The sequence below is a fragment of the Monodelphis domestica genome, chromosome 3, assembly GCF_027887165.1.
Source record: "Monodelphis domestica isolate mMonDom1 chromosome 3, mMonDom1.pri, whole genome shotgun sequence".
In the NCBI taxonomy this organism is placed as follows: domain Eukaryota; kingdom Metazoa; phylum Chordata; class Mammalia; order Didelphimorphia; family Didelphidae; genus Monodelphis; species Monodelphis domestica.
In genome coordinates, this window is record NC_077229.1 from 467,184,465 (window position 1) to 467,199,714 (window position 15,250).

At 34.2% G+C, this 15,250-nt stretch overlaps 1 protein-coding gene across 13 annotated transcripts in view; it reads right to left on the reverse strand.

Moving 5' to 3' along the window:
* Window positions 1-15,250, reverse strand: part of MEF2C (myocyte enhancer factor 2C) — a 207,027-nt gene that overhangs the window by 119,189 nt on the left and 72,588 nt on the right. Inside the window, exon 1 of one of the 13 annotated variants that reach the window (XM_056824627.1) lies at window positions 1,588-2,001. The exons of the other annotated variants lie outside the window; for them this stretch is intronic. The gene's annotated coding sequence lies outside the window, so the exon portion shown is untranslated. Of the gene's footprint in view, window positions 1-1,587; window positions 2,002-15,250 lie in introns of those variants that run through there. 13 annotated transcript variants of the gene reach the window in all.

A 15,250-nucleotide genomic window follows, 5' to 3' on the forward strand; every position in this document is an offset into this window, starting at 1 on the left:
TAATATCTCTTCCAAAGTGTTTCTTAATGCTTTTATGGAATTAGGTGTCTCTTTTTTATTATTCACTATTATAATATGACAAAGTACCTAAATCAGAGAGTTAATGAACCTTTCTATACCTGAGTATGCTAAGTAGGCCAGCTAATTCATTTCTGAAGAGAAAACAATCTTGTGTTTTGACAGCAGAGGTGATAACGTCCCTAGTTATGCAAATAGGATGGACCATTATTAAAGTGGTATTTGATATATGGAAATGTCAACTAGTTTAAATCTAAATCCTTTAATCTCATTTTTAAAAAATCACATACACAAACACAAACCACCATATAACCCTTTTGTGAGAATACCAGAAAACACAATATGGGATATGTCAATGATAATGCTATGACTTTCCAAAATATGCTACACTGATACATATTTATATGTACCAATTATGTATTGGTACATATGCAAAAAAAAAACCTTCTCTCTATTTGAGTACCAATATTTGTTTTACATTGGAGAAGTCTTGCAATACACACAAAATCAATTTTAAAAAAAGAAAGCAGTGGTCAGTAATAAAAGTTATATAAATGAAAATACTTGTACATATTTAATTTATGTTAATAAAGCCACGAACCTACTGGTTGAAGAAGCCAAAACAGTGCTTGGCAGCAACTTTATAAAAGATTACTTATAGAAGTTTGCTAAAAGCAAAAAACAGAACCTTATGAATCTGCATATTCCTTTGTATCTTTAGTACTTTTTCTTAAGTTTTTATTTGAGGAAATGAAGGTTCTTTAAAATATGAAGGTAAATAAAGAAACACCCTTTCATACTAGACTCTTTATGTAGAAGTAATAAATTTATGACCCCTATCTATTTTCCTATGGAATATTTAACTATTTTACACATGGCTTGGAATTTCCCTGTTTATTTTTACTTGCTGCTCTGACAAGCAAGCTGATAAATTCCTACAATATGTTATGTAACATTAAGCCAATGTCCTGGCTATTTAATCTATTATTTGGCTCCAATTCAAAATTATTGGAGCAGAAAAGCTGTTACACACTTCTTCTGATATTCAGTTACCTTTTGATTTCTTTGTATTAACTATTACATACTTTATCACCTTGAATAAATGTCTAAAAAATTAAGTTTTTTTATGATCAGCTAATTGCAATAGCTATTATGATATAATTAGTTCTAGTGGATTAAACAGTGCTCAAACACTAAGAGTATCTGTTCCCTTTTGCCAAACGCTTTTGTAGGAAATCCATGCTCAGTTTTGGCTCAGAGTATATATAGGTTGAGTAACATCAAGACCACGATGTGATAAGCACAAACTTATTACTAGAGCTATTTTTTAGATGCTAGAAATAGTTCCAATTTTTTTCAGACATACAAATAACATACATTGACATAGTCATAATTCTAATGTCTTCCAACATTTGCTGTTAAAGGTATAAAGCTATACATTAAAATATGAAAACCTGCAAAACATAATTATATCACACATTCACTGTTGCCAAACAATATCCATCTATTTTTAGAAAGTCTTAAATATCAGTCAACTGCATTGCTTTCCTGTGTTTCCTATAGTCTTACCTTAAAAACAAACAGCAAGTTAGAATAGTATTTCCCAAACACATGTAAGGACCAAAAGAAACTAACAGGCTTTCTGTGTAACAGTAAAGCCAACACACGAATCCACAGCAAAAGCACATAGAACAATTTCCCTTCCTTTCATTCAACTGAAGCCAGTGGCACTATCGGCTTACAGCACTACGCCTGTCTAAGCTCTTTTTCACTTCAAGGTGGAAGGTCAGGGTGGACAGATTAGAGTGCTAGTGACAGGGTTAGTGAGAAGAAGAGCTCCTTTACAGATCAAGATTTTGAAACTGAATGAGTAGAGAAGCACCGAGACTCTGAAAGTCTTCCAAGAGGAGCATAGGCAGCTCTTGATGAACTCAAGTTATGAAGAGCCCCTCCCATAGCGACCATATGTTTCACACCAATATTTTAAACGGGAGACATTTTTCAAACAGCCCAGAAGAAGGAATCTTTTTAAATTGGATTATAATTATTATTTTAAAGGCTATATCTCAAAATATATTGCTAGATGAAAATATTATGTGAGATCACTTTCTCATCAAAAAAAGGTTGATAATGATTTGTAGGTAGCTCTAGGAGAAATAAGTATAACTTTCAAGAAATGAAATTGTCATCTTTCCTCCTATTACAATGTGTATTTCCTGGAAGATAATATATGTACAGTTTCCTTTTATATTATCTTCCTAGTATCTACTTAAAGCTTATTTTGATTTTTTTTAAATGTAATTCCGTGTAAAAGTGATAATATGGCAATGAGGATATGACCAGCAGCTATCTAGACCCAGCAAAGTGTGTTGGTCCTAAAGTGTGTGGTTTAGAACATCTGATTCACGGGTCACCACATTCCAGGGTTGTCAGTGAGAATGTTATGAATTAGAAAGGTCAACAATTGCCACCACTTGTTTTAGTTACACAACTCCTTCTCTGACTCCAAGTTTTATGTATAAACTAACATAAGGGTATAATTTCAAGCATATTAAATTGGACAGGAATAGGGCAGATAACAACACTGCCTCTTCAATCTACAAATCTACAATCTACAAAATCTTTCAATCTACAACATTTTTTTAAATTTACATGAAAATAGAGGATATCAAGATAGTCAACTCTAATTGAATTTCATACTAGCCTAGAAGTTCTATGAATAATTTGTAAGAAACTTAAAATAATTTCAAAACCTTTGCTGAAATAACTTTCCACCTAAAAGACACCCTGGGATAATTATATAGTTACATATAAACAATCAGAAATAATAAAAAAAAACCTCCACAATTCTGCCATCATTACGCGTATAGTCTTCAGCATGTTTTTATTATTTCAATCACAAATATAAGAAAAATAAAATCAGACTGCTTACTAAAAAGAGGAACTTCATTATGGTGGACTTCTGTTCACTATATGATTTGTCATAAGTAGATATTCTGAAGGAAGAGTGATTTGAAACTCAAGTAGAGAAAAATTGTGGAGAGATGCAGCAGATTATTTATCCCCCCTTCTCTGTTTCATATACACTCAAGCACATGCTCTCTGCCTCCTTCCTGCCTCTCCCCTTCCCCACTCCCCCCCACCTCCTCCTCCTCTCCCTCCTATCTTCTCTTTTTTTCCTTTCTGTCTTCTCCTTCTTCCCTCTTTCTCTCTCCCTCTTTCTTTTCTTACCCCCTCCTCTTTCCCTCCCTCCCTCCTTATCCCTCCCTGTAAGAATCTTGACAGAATGGCAGGAAACACGCACAGAGTGGTCAGGGAAGGATATGATGTCAGCAACCACGAACAATAAAAGGTGTAAAGGTGCTTCCTTCCCTAAACTGTTCCAGAAGTGTAAAATGGGAACCAAAACTCTCCACTTCCTTCTCTGAACAGAACTGTCCGATTCTGTTGTGCTGTAACACCCCACACAGAGGGGCCTTTGAACATTTAAGATAAGGGATATTAAGGAATAGCCAAGTAGGGTTTAACTTCTATTAAAAATTATAAAAATCCAATTCAATGTCATTTTAGTGATTATAAAATAGAAAATATAAGCAAAATGAAAATATTTTCATCTTGGTGTGGTTATGTAGTCCCTTACTATAACAATTAACCATTGCAGAATAATGTTTTCACACTGTTTATGATCTTATGCTCCTACAAAAGTACTGAATGGTCAAGGTATATTGTAAAAAACAAAGAGTTGCAAAGCATTGTATTCCTTCCCAAGTTTAATGATATTGTTTACTGATAACATACATGTTTTACAGCAAATTTTGAAAGGTTACTACTGAAGTCCCCACAGAGTCTATTAATTCAGATTTAGATAAAAAAGCAATTGACAGAATTTTGAGTGCATGTTAAAACTACATTTATTTTTCTCATTACTGCTATGGTGTTTCTTACATAAAAATGGTACAGTCTACAGTAACATTTCTGTAGGAAGAAATCCACATATCAAGTGAATCTGAGTCATCTTCAGATTTCAATCATCTGCCCACAGAACTTTGATTTAGAAATTAAACAAACCCTACATGTATATGTTTTGCTATTAAAATCCAACTGTCACATCAAAAATGTGGGAAGAAATTAATTCAATTCTCCTAAATTTATCTGAGCAAAGCATAGATTTCGCTACAATACTCATCATGTAGGCACTTTAACTAAAACAGAGCATATGCATAAAGATAAGACATTCAAATGTATGATGTCTATATGCAAACGAGAAACTTGAATTGCTTTTTCTTATGTTAGCTAATAATGCTTTCATTGACATACACTCCCAACAAACACTACAAAAACTCTCTGGCTATCAACAAACCATCATAACAAGACTAACAAATACAAAGAAAGACAAACTAAACATTTACGAAGTGAAAAAATGGTCATGAGCTCACCAGCTGCAAAACTGTTTGTATGACTGATTCATACACTTAAATGAGTCATTGTCATTTAAAGTAGAAAACTTTACTCATATTGGTGAGCCTCAGAGCATTAATTTGGCTATTTTACTACCAGTTTGAAGCCACGCAGCATATGCATAGCTGAAAGTTCACAGGAAAAGCAGAAAGTGTACTGATTACTTAATATTTATACTGATTACTTTGTATCACAACTTCAATATAAGTAAGCCAATTATCATTCTTTTTTGGTATTTGGTTACACAATATTTAGCAAGTTTATGAATATAGCCATAGTTCTGAAAGTTACTCACTATTTTTGATGTGACCTGCTATCCTGTACTAGAAAGGTAAAGATACAAATACTATCACTTTCTTTAATATATATACTTTTCAGACTCAGTCTGATGGTGATTATAGATGTCACCTTTCCATATTTCTAAAAAGATGTTGCTTTTTTTTATCACCCCAGCAGAACCATCCAATTAAAATTTCCAAATATATTCCAAGGTGTAACTTATAGCATGATAAAATTTTGGTGTAATTTTTAAACTGTGGTACTGCGTATCATGCTAATACATAGTTGGCTATAAAATAAGTGCTTAGGCTATTTTAAAGTATCTTGTACTAAAAGATACATTTCCTCCACTCTATTTTCTAATGACTACTAAAAACATTTGAACAATTTTCATACTAGTTATTTACATGGAAGACTAATTTTCCTATCAGTTACTTATATGGACGTAAAATGGTTCTATGCACACTTCCTCTAATAGTTTTCTGTCTTTGTGTAGCATCTTGCATTCAGGATAAATGTGTGATGCTAATTAATGATACTAATGATATTCAGTATTATTTATAAGCCTATTTACATTTTGAGCTATAACTCTGAGCCCATATGGTAAGGTCATGAATTAAATTGTGGCTTTCATGTAAAGCAAGTATCCACTCGAAAGAGCAAAGAATGAAGACCCATTATTGGATTATACTCCATTTAGTCCTGATAGGAATTAGAGTACTATGAAAAAACTTAACAGGGTTATAAAAACTAAGAGGGCTCTCCTATCTCCACTGTCTGCCAAGAGACTGCTTTAGGCTCAAAATGCAGAAATGGCAAGGGAAATATATCAATCTTCCCAGTGACCACGACAGCTGAAAACTCTACATTAATGTTTCGATTCCTACTTTAACATCTTTCCCCAAGGACAAAAGGAGATGAAATGTATGTCAGAGATGTAATAAGGCTAAAAAAGAAACCTCTTTGAAAACCCCCTGCAATTAGTTTTAACAGGTAGGAATAACCTGTGTTTATCTCTGACACAAGTAATTTTGTTTACACAGCTCCAAAAATTAGGAAAGAAGCATACCTTTAAATAACTGCATTGTATTACAGACAATTTAGTGAACTCTTGGCATAACCACTATGTCACAGTTACCCGTGGTTTATCTGATCTTGGACACTTTATTTTTCCTCATTGCATTTAGGCCAGGATTTTCTTTGCCAAAGTAATTACAAATAGGCTAAATATGTCAAAAGCCTGTTATTCAACCAGCCACTAGGTTTTTAGCCTTTCCACAATGAATCAAATAATTAATCTGGGGATGTGTCATGACTTTGTTCTCCTAATTTTTCACATAACTGTTTTCTTGGAAAAGCCCTTTACTGGTGAGGCAGTGCTCATCAAAAGGTGAATCTGACATTAGGAAAAAGCAGAAGACACTATTTCACATCATAGAATACTTACTGTTCCTCAGCTGTAACCACTCCAAAAGGACATGCAGCTGGATTTATTTTGGGGGGGAGGGGATGGTAGAGAACAAAGCAGGTTCCCAAATGATCCCAACAGTATGCAATATATAGATCAGTGTGAGCTGAAATGGTCTACTCTCAACATAAACCATGATTAAATTGGGGAATTTTTCTGTTTATATTCAACCTATTGTGACAAAACCTAATGTCTTTCCTTGCCACATGCAAGTGAGGAAAAAATGTTCATAATTTGAAAAATCCCTTTTCATTTCTTAAATTTCAGTACTTATCATTTAGAAATAATTTGGAGCAGTCAGAATTTAGTAAAAACAGCAATAACAACAAATCAGGGACAGTAGTCAGAAGTCTAGGTGTAATAAAGGCATATTCGAGCCTTGCTCTTATACATTGGACATCTCACTATAGAATTATAGCCAGTGGTGGGGATAAAATTCATTGTTTCAGACTATTTCAGTGACTGGATGTAATAATGATTAAAAGTTCACCATGAAGATACTTGAGTCGACCTGAGTGTATTAAGAGTAGATCATTTACAGGAATGTTAACAGTGTGATTCCAGTGGTCAAAAGGAAATTCCAAGTAAAGGATTTTGTTTCATTCTAATGAAAAGATGAACGATGTACAGCCCTTTCTTTGAAAATGATTTCCTTTTGTCACTATGTATCTTTCCCAATTAATTTGAGTATTTGAAGATGACCTTGAAATGTGAAGAACACAAGAGGGCCTCTTCTCCACCCATAATACCACAATTTGAAATGATTTTTAAGGGGGGGGGGAGGAATGCTTCACTGAAATCAGATGGATTTAACCATAGTATACCATTTATTCTGCCTCTAACTTGAGGAATGTATCAAGCATATATAATAATTTATATCAAAACCCTATAGGACAATACAGAGATTATTATAAAATAGCCTACAAATCTCAGAATAAAGATATTTGATATTGCCACTTGATATAACTCAACATAGTTAGGAGTAATTCATTAATTTTTCTATTTCTTCATCTCTTTTACAGCATCCTAATCAACCTAATTAAGGCTTTGTTCATCTGAAACCTCAGATGACAATTTGTTTAACTCTATCCCACTGTGGTCTTTATATAAGGAGAATTAAATTTGATCTTCTGACAGCAATCATTAAATGATCCCAACTGGCCCCAATTAAGACACATAGCTTACAGGCCTCAATATCCAGTAAAGTACCAAGTCCTCCTCTACTTTATTTACGCATTGTATTTTTTTTTAAAATCTTAGTTTATTTTCTTAAGGCCAATTAAGCATGTGTCATCAAGTGGAACTGAACTTCTTTATACTTGAGACACAATGCATCAATTTACTTTACAGACACACTGAAATATTGGACAGCCCTTTGGCTATGTTAATTCACCTTGATGTTATGAAAGGAAAAAGAAATTTTGGACTTAGTAACTTAATATTGTACTAAAACTAGGTAAACATTCTTAAATCGGCTCACAGGTTCAAACAATGCAAATTAATTTTAAGTCAATCACTTTTTATTTCAATTGTTTATAATGATCTCAGGATAGAATTCATGTTTAAAATTCGAGTTTATTTTTTTGTTTGTTTTTATGATTTAAAGTGGTTTCTTTATAACCTTCTCTGAAGAATGTAGTATCCAAGCATGGCTTCTGAAGTTAACCTGTTTTACCCTTAATTTCTGCTCTAATTTTTTCACATATGTTCAGTGGTGAGCTTTGGAACAGTGTTCTCAGGCCTTCACATAAATGCAGGTAGCCTCAGGATTTAGAGCTCATTGATTGTAAGCTACTCTAGGGAAATGGCTGAATTAAAAACAGTCCTATGAGGCTGAAGTAGCTCCTATTCACATCTGGCCCATCTGATTCTAAACTCTCACACCTGCCTGGAAATTTAACCCCTATCTACTGCTCTGAAGAACAAACAGATTTATCTATTGCCATCCACTTTAGGTCAAGGCTGAATCATTAAATGTTCAGCTAAATTAATTGCAATATAATTGAAGTTTGACACAGTTTCTAAAGGTCTTGTTCAAGTGAGTTGAATAGCTGGATTACCTTCTGAATTTCATAGAATCATAGATCCAGAGCCAGAAGGGACCGGAAAGGCTATCTAGTTCAACTCCATTTTTTCAGTTGAGAAAACTGAGGCTGCGGGATATTGAGGAAATGAGCCCAAGATTACACAGGTGGTATCAGAGATGGGATTTGAACTCTAGTGCTCTGGCTACGAATCTGGTGTTCTTTCTCAATGTATATACTCTTTTATTTTTAAATGTTTCTATTTATCTTATTGATCAGAATTACTGAACATCTATCTATGTGGGAACTGTCCTAAAATTCAGTTTTCCACAGATGAGTTACTATGCATTTTTTTTCTTAATAATATATTTTAAGGAACTGACACAAGGACTATCCTGGGAAATATATGCTATGTATCTCACAGCTCATTAACCTTGCTAGAAAAATTTTTTTCATTATTGGATCAACAGATGCAAATATAAAAACATGCTGGAAATGTAAAGAAACTGTGTAATAATCCCATTGTTAATCTACTGTGCAAACTTCTAAAAATATAGATATTAAAGTATAATCTTCCTTTAAGTTAGAAAAGGATATTTTTCTTGGTTACAAATTCACTTATTAAATAGAATTCTCACTCATCAAACCTAACAGGAAAAAAATCCAAAATAATAAAGCTATACATATGTTACAAGACAATAGGAAACGCTACATGAGAATGTCCCCTTAAAATACTGATCATCTAGAAAATGGTAACTAACCACACAACTGACTGACTTTTTATATTTAAGAAATGCACTGAAATTTTGGTAAGGCAAAACAGATGCTAAGGGTATTGTGTTATAAAGTATTTCTCACTGTATTCTGGTAATCTTAAATAAGATTTGATGTTAATTTTAGAGCACACTTCTGCTAAAAAAGGGCAAACCCTGCAACAGATTTAGTACAAAGAGCTGAAAATATCCTGTGGAAAAAAAAACTGTAGAGAAATCAGACCAGCCCAAATCTTGCCATTACTCAGCACTGCAGTGACGTGCAGATGTTTGTAGTGGTTTGAGAAGCCAGCGGGGGCTGGAAACTCTACATACTCGACTCCAACATGATTGCAATTGAACCTCATCAAAGTAAGAGCTCATAATTTGTCACAGAAAACAGCCAATTAACATATGTTAGGAAAAGGCTCCATAAAGATAATATATGATTAAAGACCCAATGCAGCTGTTGAAAAATCAAAACTATGCATTTTAAAAAGAAATCTCAGCCTGGGCTTTAGTATGGTTAAACTGATAATGGCTACTATGATTTTTCTTTAAAAACAGCTGAAAAAAGATAATTATAGTATTTCTTTTAGGTTTGGGGTTACAGCAAAGGAGAACTTGGGTACTGTAGCACATTTTACTATGCCTTACTTGAGTGCTATAAATAGTTTAAAACCCTGCCAAAATTCTGTAGTTACTTTGTTATAGATCTATTTTAAAATACAGACCTTCATTGTGAGCTGGATGGCCTTCAGGATACACTCTGTTGTCAAATCATTCCTCTAAAATCTATAGCCACTCTATCTTTATCTGGGCAAAATGTCCAGTGCGGAGGCCTTGTAGTCCCAGGCACCCTAACTCCAAACACACAACTAGGGCAATACAAATAAGTACTCAGGCACTTGATATATTCCTTCCTGTACCTTGTAGGGTGCATTTTTAGGAGTGAGGGTCAGTATAATGTTTTTAATGGTTCGAATATACATGGTAATAAGATTATTTTAAATACAAATATATTTCATAAGGAGTTTCGAAAATAGGTATTTTACTTTAAAATCATTGTTGTTTTTTAATGGTCTTTATTTAATATGCTCCTTTCCCAATCCCCCCAAGTCCCAAGTATACATTTGTAAAAAGAAATCTCAGTCTAGACTTTAGTACAGTTAAAGTGATGATGATTATTTTTCTCTACATAATAAATGACAAATAGTGAAAAAGTACATTGGATGAGGCATCAGAAATTGATCCTAATCCTGGCTCCTTCATTTACAAACCATGTTACCATGGCAAATCTCAGACACTCTATGGGTTTTGGTTTCTTCAAATTAAAAACAGATACTATGAAAAAAACCCTCTTCTGAGGACCAAATAAGATAATATCTATGAAAATGCTCTGTTGTTAAGCACTATACAAATGCAATTATTGATATTATTTTCTCTTAAAGCATTTCATTTTAGATTTTGGGAGTTCTTGCTATTAAATTATGTAACTATTAATTGTACTATGTCTGACGTACTACCGAGAGACTTAGTGAATAGAGTTGTTTGGTGTTGTTCGGTTGTCTGACTCTTTGTGACCCTAGGTTTAGCATGCTGATGCTGGCCATAGATTTTCTTGGCAAAGATACTGGAGAGCTCTGTTATTTCCTTCTCCAGCGGATGAATGCAAATAGAGGTTGAATGATAACCCAGGAATTATCTGAGCTTGGATCTGAACTCAGGTCTTCTTGACTCCAGGTTCAGGGCTCTATCCTCTAAGTCTTTTGGCTGCCTAGCAGTGGATACTCAGAAGACCTTAGTTCTAGTCCCACTTCTGATATCTATCTATCTATCTATCTATCTATCTATCTATCTATCTATCTATCTATCTATCTATCTATCTATCTATCTATCTATCTATCTATACACGATGCTCCTGAGGAAGTAATTTAACCTTCTCAACTATTCTGGGCAATTCTTGAAGACCTAAAAGTTGCTCACTTGAATTGGTAGCAGGTATAATGTCACTGAAGAATTCCCCTTCACTTTTGTAATCCTAGGTCCAGTCCCTCTCTATCCCTGACACAGATTATTGTTATCTAGCCCCTAAATAGCCATCAGAGTGTAAAATGAAATACTTATTTTTTTTAAAAGCAAGACTAATAAAACAACAAGGAATTCAGGAGGTTTTTAAACTTGTTTTCTGCTTAATGGTTATGTAAACAAAGAAAACCTAAGGAATGTTTTGCACCAGTGTTGACAGTGATTAGTCAGTCAACAAGCATTTGTTAAGGACCTACTATGCATCAGGCACTGGGCTAAGCTCTGGGGCTACAAAGAGAGCAAAAGCCAGTCCCTGTCCCTGCCTTCAAGGAACTCACAAGAAACAAAGAGAAAACAAATTTATACAAACTATATATATATATATATATATATATATATATATATATATATATATATATATATATGTGATAAATAGGAAATAGTTAAAACAGGGAAGGTATTAGAACCGAGGCATTAAAAAAAGGCTTCATGCAGAAAATGGTACTGTAGTTGGCACTTGAAGGAAACAAGGGAAGCCAGGAGGAAGAAATTACGAAGGAGAAAATGCTAAGGATGAGAAAGTCAAAGAAAAATTCCTGGATGGGAGAAATAGAGTCCCTTGTTCTCAGAACAGGAAAGAGGCCAGTGTCATTAGGTCAAATAGTATGTGGCAGGGGATAATGTATAAGAAGACTGGAAATTTCAGGGGATGAGAAAGTCATGAAGAGCTTTGAACACTAAAAAAGAGAGGAGTTTGAGTTTGATCCTGAAGGTGATAAGTATAAGCAATAGCTATAATGATATCATTCTAATCTAAGCTATCCCTACCCTTAAATGTGTGGAATTTTAAACAGGAAATGACTACTGGTGGCAATAGTAGTATAGAAATATATATTTTAATAACAATAATTTCTTAACATTGTGATATTAATATCACTATGTAAATATTAAAAATCTCAAAATGAATATACTTTTTCTATAAAAAAGAGAAAAGCAACTCTAAAGCAAAACCAACTATTTCATACTATTAGCAAATGAAAGTCTTATGACAATTATTAATGTAACTTAAATAGTCTTCAGGTTATGTTGATTTTTTTTTTTTTGCCTCTCAGGGGTCCTAAGTCCCAAGCAATCAGCAACATTTTTGATTAAGATCTCAGCATATAGTTGAAAATCCCAAGGCTTCACTATCGCTGAAATATTCACATATCTTTGGACATCTCCGATTAATGAGAGTAAACTCCTAAGCCTCAAGCCAAATAGATTAATTTCCAGTTTGTACTGAATAGTCAGAAGAACTAGCCTAGTAATACCAATGCATTTAACACCATAGCATTTTAAGGAGGAAAATATTTTAGTAAGACTTTAAAATTAAAAAATCAAGTTACCATAAAATGTATTTTATAAAAGTATAAAATAAAATTGCCAATGCAAAACCAGGGCAAGTAAATTTTTTCTCCATTTTTCCCTGAAAATTTCTAATTCAAAAACATTTCAGTTTAAAGATGAATGGTTATAGATTTCCTCTTTCTCAAAAAAATATTGATGGTGTATATTTAATTCTTTCTAGTGAAGTTCTTGAGAAAATAAAATACTGACTCCAAATCATTTTAATACCGTGAACATAATTATACCATTAAAAATAAAACAGAAAAGAGAGAAATAATTTGCAATTTAACTAGATTCATTTAATGTTAAATCTGTTTTATTCTACAATTGGCAGGAAGAACTAAGCAAAGATCTTACAAGAAGTAAAATTTTAAACCATTAGCATTCAATATTTTTCTCCATGTACTTTGAAAGAAGCTTTATTATATAAAAACCTCACTGTACAGTACTTTTCCTTTATCTAATCAGTGATAACCAGTATTACACTCTTCTCTTCTTCCTTATCACGGTAATATGATTCTTAGAGGTCATCCATTTCATCCCTCTAATCCCAAGGATGACTGTACTCAGAATGGAAATACATGTTTATTCTCTACATGCTCAACCTTACTCCACCTTTTTTGCTTCTTAATTCCTTAGCTTCATTTGCTTTCTAATAGAAAGTGTGAGGTCATAGAGTCTAGTATTACCTGGTTGAAAGTAAAGAATATATTTACTAGTGAGGGAAAGAGGGAAAGTATTCTTAAAAGTCACTTTCCTTCTCCCCCCTCTCCCATGTCAGTCCTGTGGAGAGGAGTATAGTTGAATTAGTAAGATGGGGAAATAGAACATTGAGCAAAAATTGTGCAGAAGCAGGGTCTGGAAGATATAACCTCAAGACATCCTAGGATTAAGAGAAAGGAGAGCTTCTGGATCCCATTCAGTACCTATGATGAGGAAACTGGGGTCTAAAGAGAGGAAACACCTAAGTCAGACAAATAAGGCATAGCCCTAGAATATGAAGTCATGTATTCTGAGTGGATGGAGTGTTGTGTCTAGGGTCAGGTAGACCTGAGTTCAAATCTGGATCAGATCCTTTTAAGCTATATGACCCCTGGGAAAGTCACTTGACATCTATATCTCTTAACTATAAAATGAGATATTAATGGCCCTTACCTCAGGATTGTTGTGTGGATCCAATTAGATAATGTTTGTAAAGTACTTAGTATAGTGCTGATACATAGTGCTTAATAAATGATTATCTTCCCCTTCATTTTCAATTACTTCACATTGCCTGTAATCTCGGAATTTATAACCATTTGCCCATCACACTAGCATCTTTTTTTTAGTTACCAAAATGGTACAGCCAGTTGACCTGATGGATAGAATACTGAACCTGGAGCCAGGAAAGACTTGGATTCAAGTCTGGCCTCAGACACTTAATGGTTGTGTGACCCTGAACAAAGAACTTAACCCCATTTGACTCATTTTCCTCATCTGTTAAATAAGATGAAGATGGAAATGGCAAACCACGACAGTATCTTTACCAAGAAAAGCCCAAGTTACCAATTGGGTTCAAACAAGCTGAGTCAACACAGAAGGGAAAAGAAGTAGATGCAGGTAAAATAGATGAAGCAAACTTCATGCAAGAATTGTGTAAGGTTTCTGGAGACTTTTCCTAAGAGGTTACTGCACTGTTGTTACTCTGTCTTTTTCAATTACATCCAGCTCTTCATGACTCCAATTGGGTTTTTTCTTGGCAAAGATACTGGAGTGGTTTGCCATTTCCTTCTCCAGCTCAATTCAGAAATGAGGAAACTGAGGTAAATAGGATTAAGTGACTTGCATAGAGTCATATAGTGTCTGTGACTGGATTTGAGCCCAGATCGTCCTGACTCCAGACCAGGTGCAATATTCACTGTGCCACCTATCTGCCCTAAGAAGACAATGCTACTAAATACTCCTGTGATTCCAGATCTAAAACTTTTCCCCTTAGGCCATGTGTGTTCAAACACCAATTCATTTCAATTCGACTCAAGTCCTCCAACATTTATTTAGAATCTGCTATAAACCAACTACTGCCATTATTTGCTGGGTAAACAACACCAAGTCCAAAATTTCTGTTTTTGAGATTATGCTGGAGTTATCATAAGCTACCTCACATGGATAAATGTATAATCACTATCCCAAAGTTAAGACAAGAGAGCTCCATGGAGAGCATGGATAATTTGGGAGATTCCTAAAGACCTCTGGGAAAAGGGAGTGCCTCAGATATGCTTTCAAGGATGGAATTTTACAAGGCACAGGTGAGGAATAAGAGTATTGTAGGTACAATGGGGTAGCCTGCATGTGGCACAGGATCGGAATATTGTGCATAGGGAAAAAGCAAGTAGATAAATTTGTCTGGAACATAGAGTGAATAATAGAAGTGTGTGATTAGTCTGGAATGATAAGCTTCTAGTATTTTCTGTGGATTTTTAAAAGGTTCTTTAGGAAGAGTGATAAAATGATGGAGGAGCCAGGTGAGGTTATTGGGAATGATTAAGCAGCAGTAACTAATGGCTGGATTCCTACTCCTTGCTATACATCTCATCTTTCCTTCCTTTTCTCTCCACTCACAGGAGCACACCACTCAACTCAGGCTTTCTTTATCTCTTGCCTGAATTATTGCAAACACTTCATAATTGGATTCCATGTCTCAAGTCTCATTCCCTCCAGTCCATTATCTATATAGCTGCAAAAGTGATATGCTTTTTTTTTTACACCCTTACCTTCTGTCTTAGAATTAATACTGTATATTGGTGTTAAGGCAGAAAAGCAGTAAGGGCTAGGTTAAAGGGGTTTAAGTGACTTGC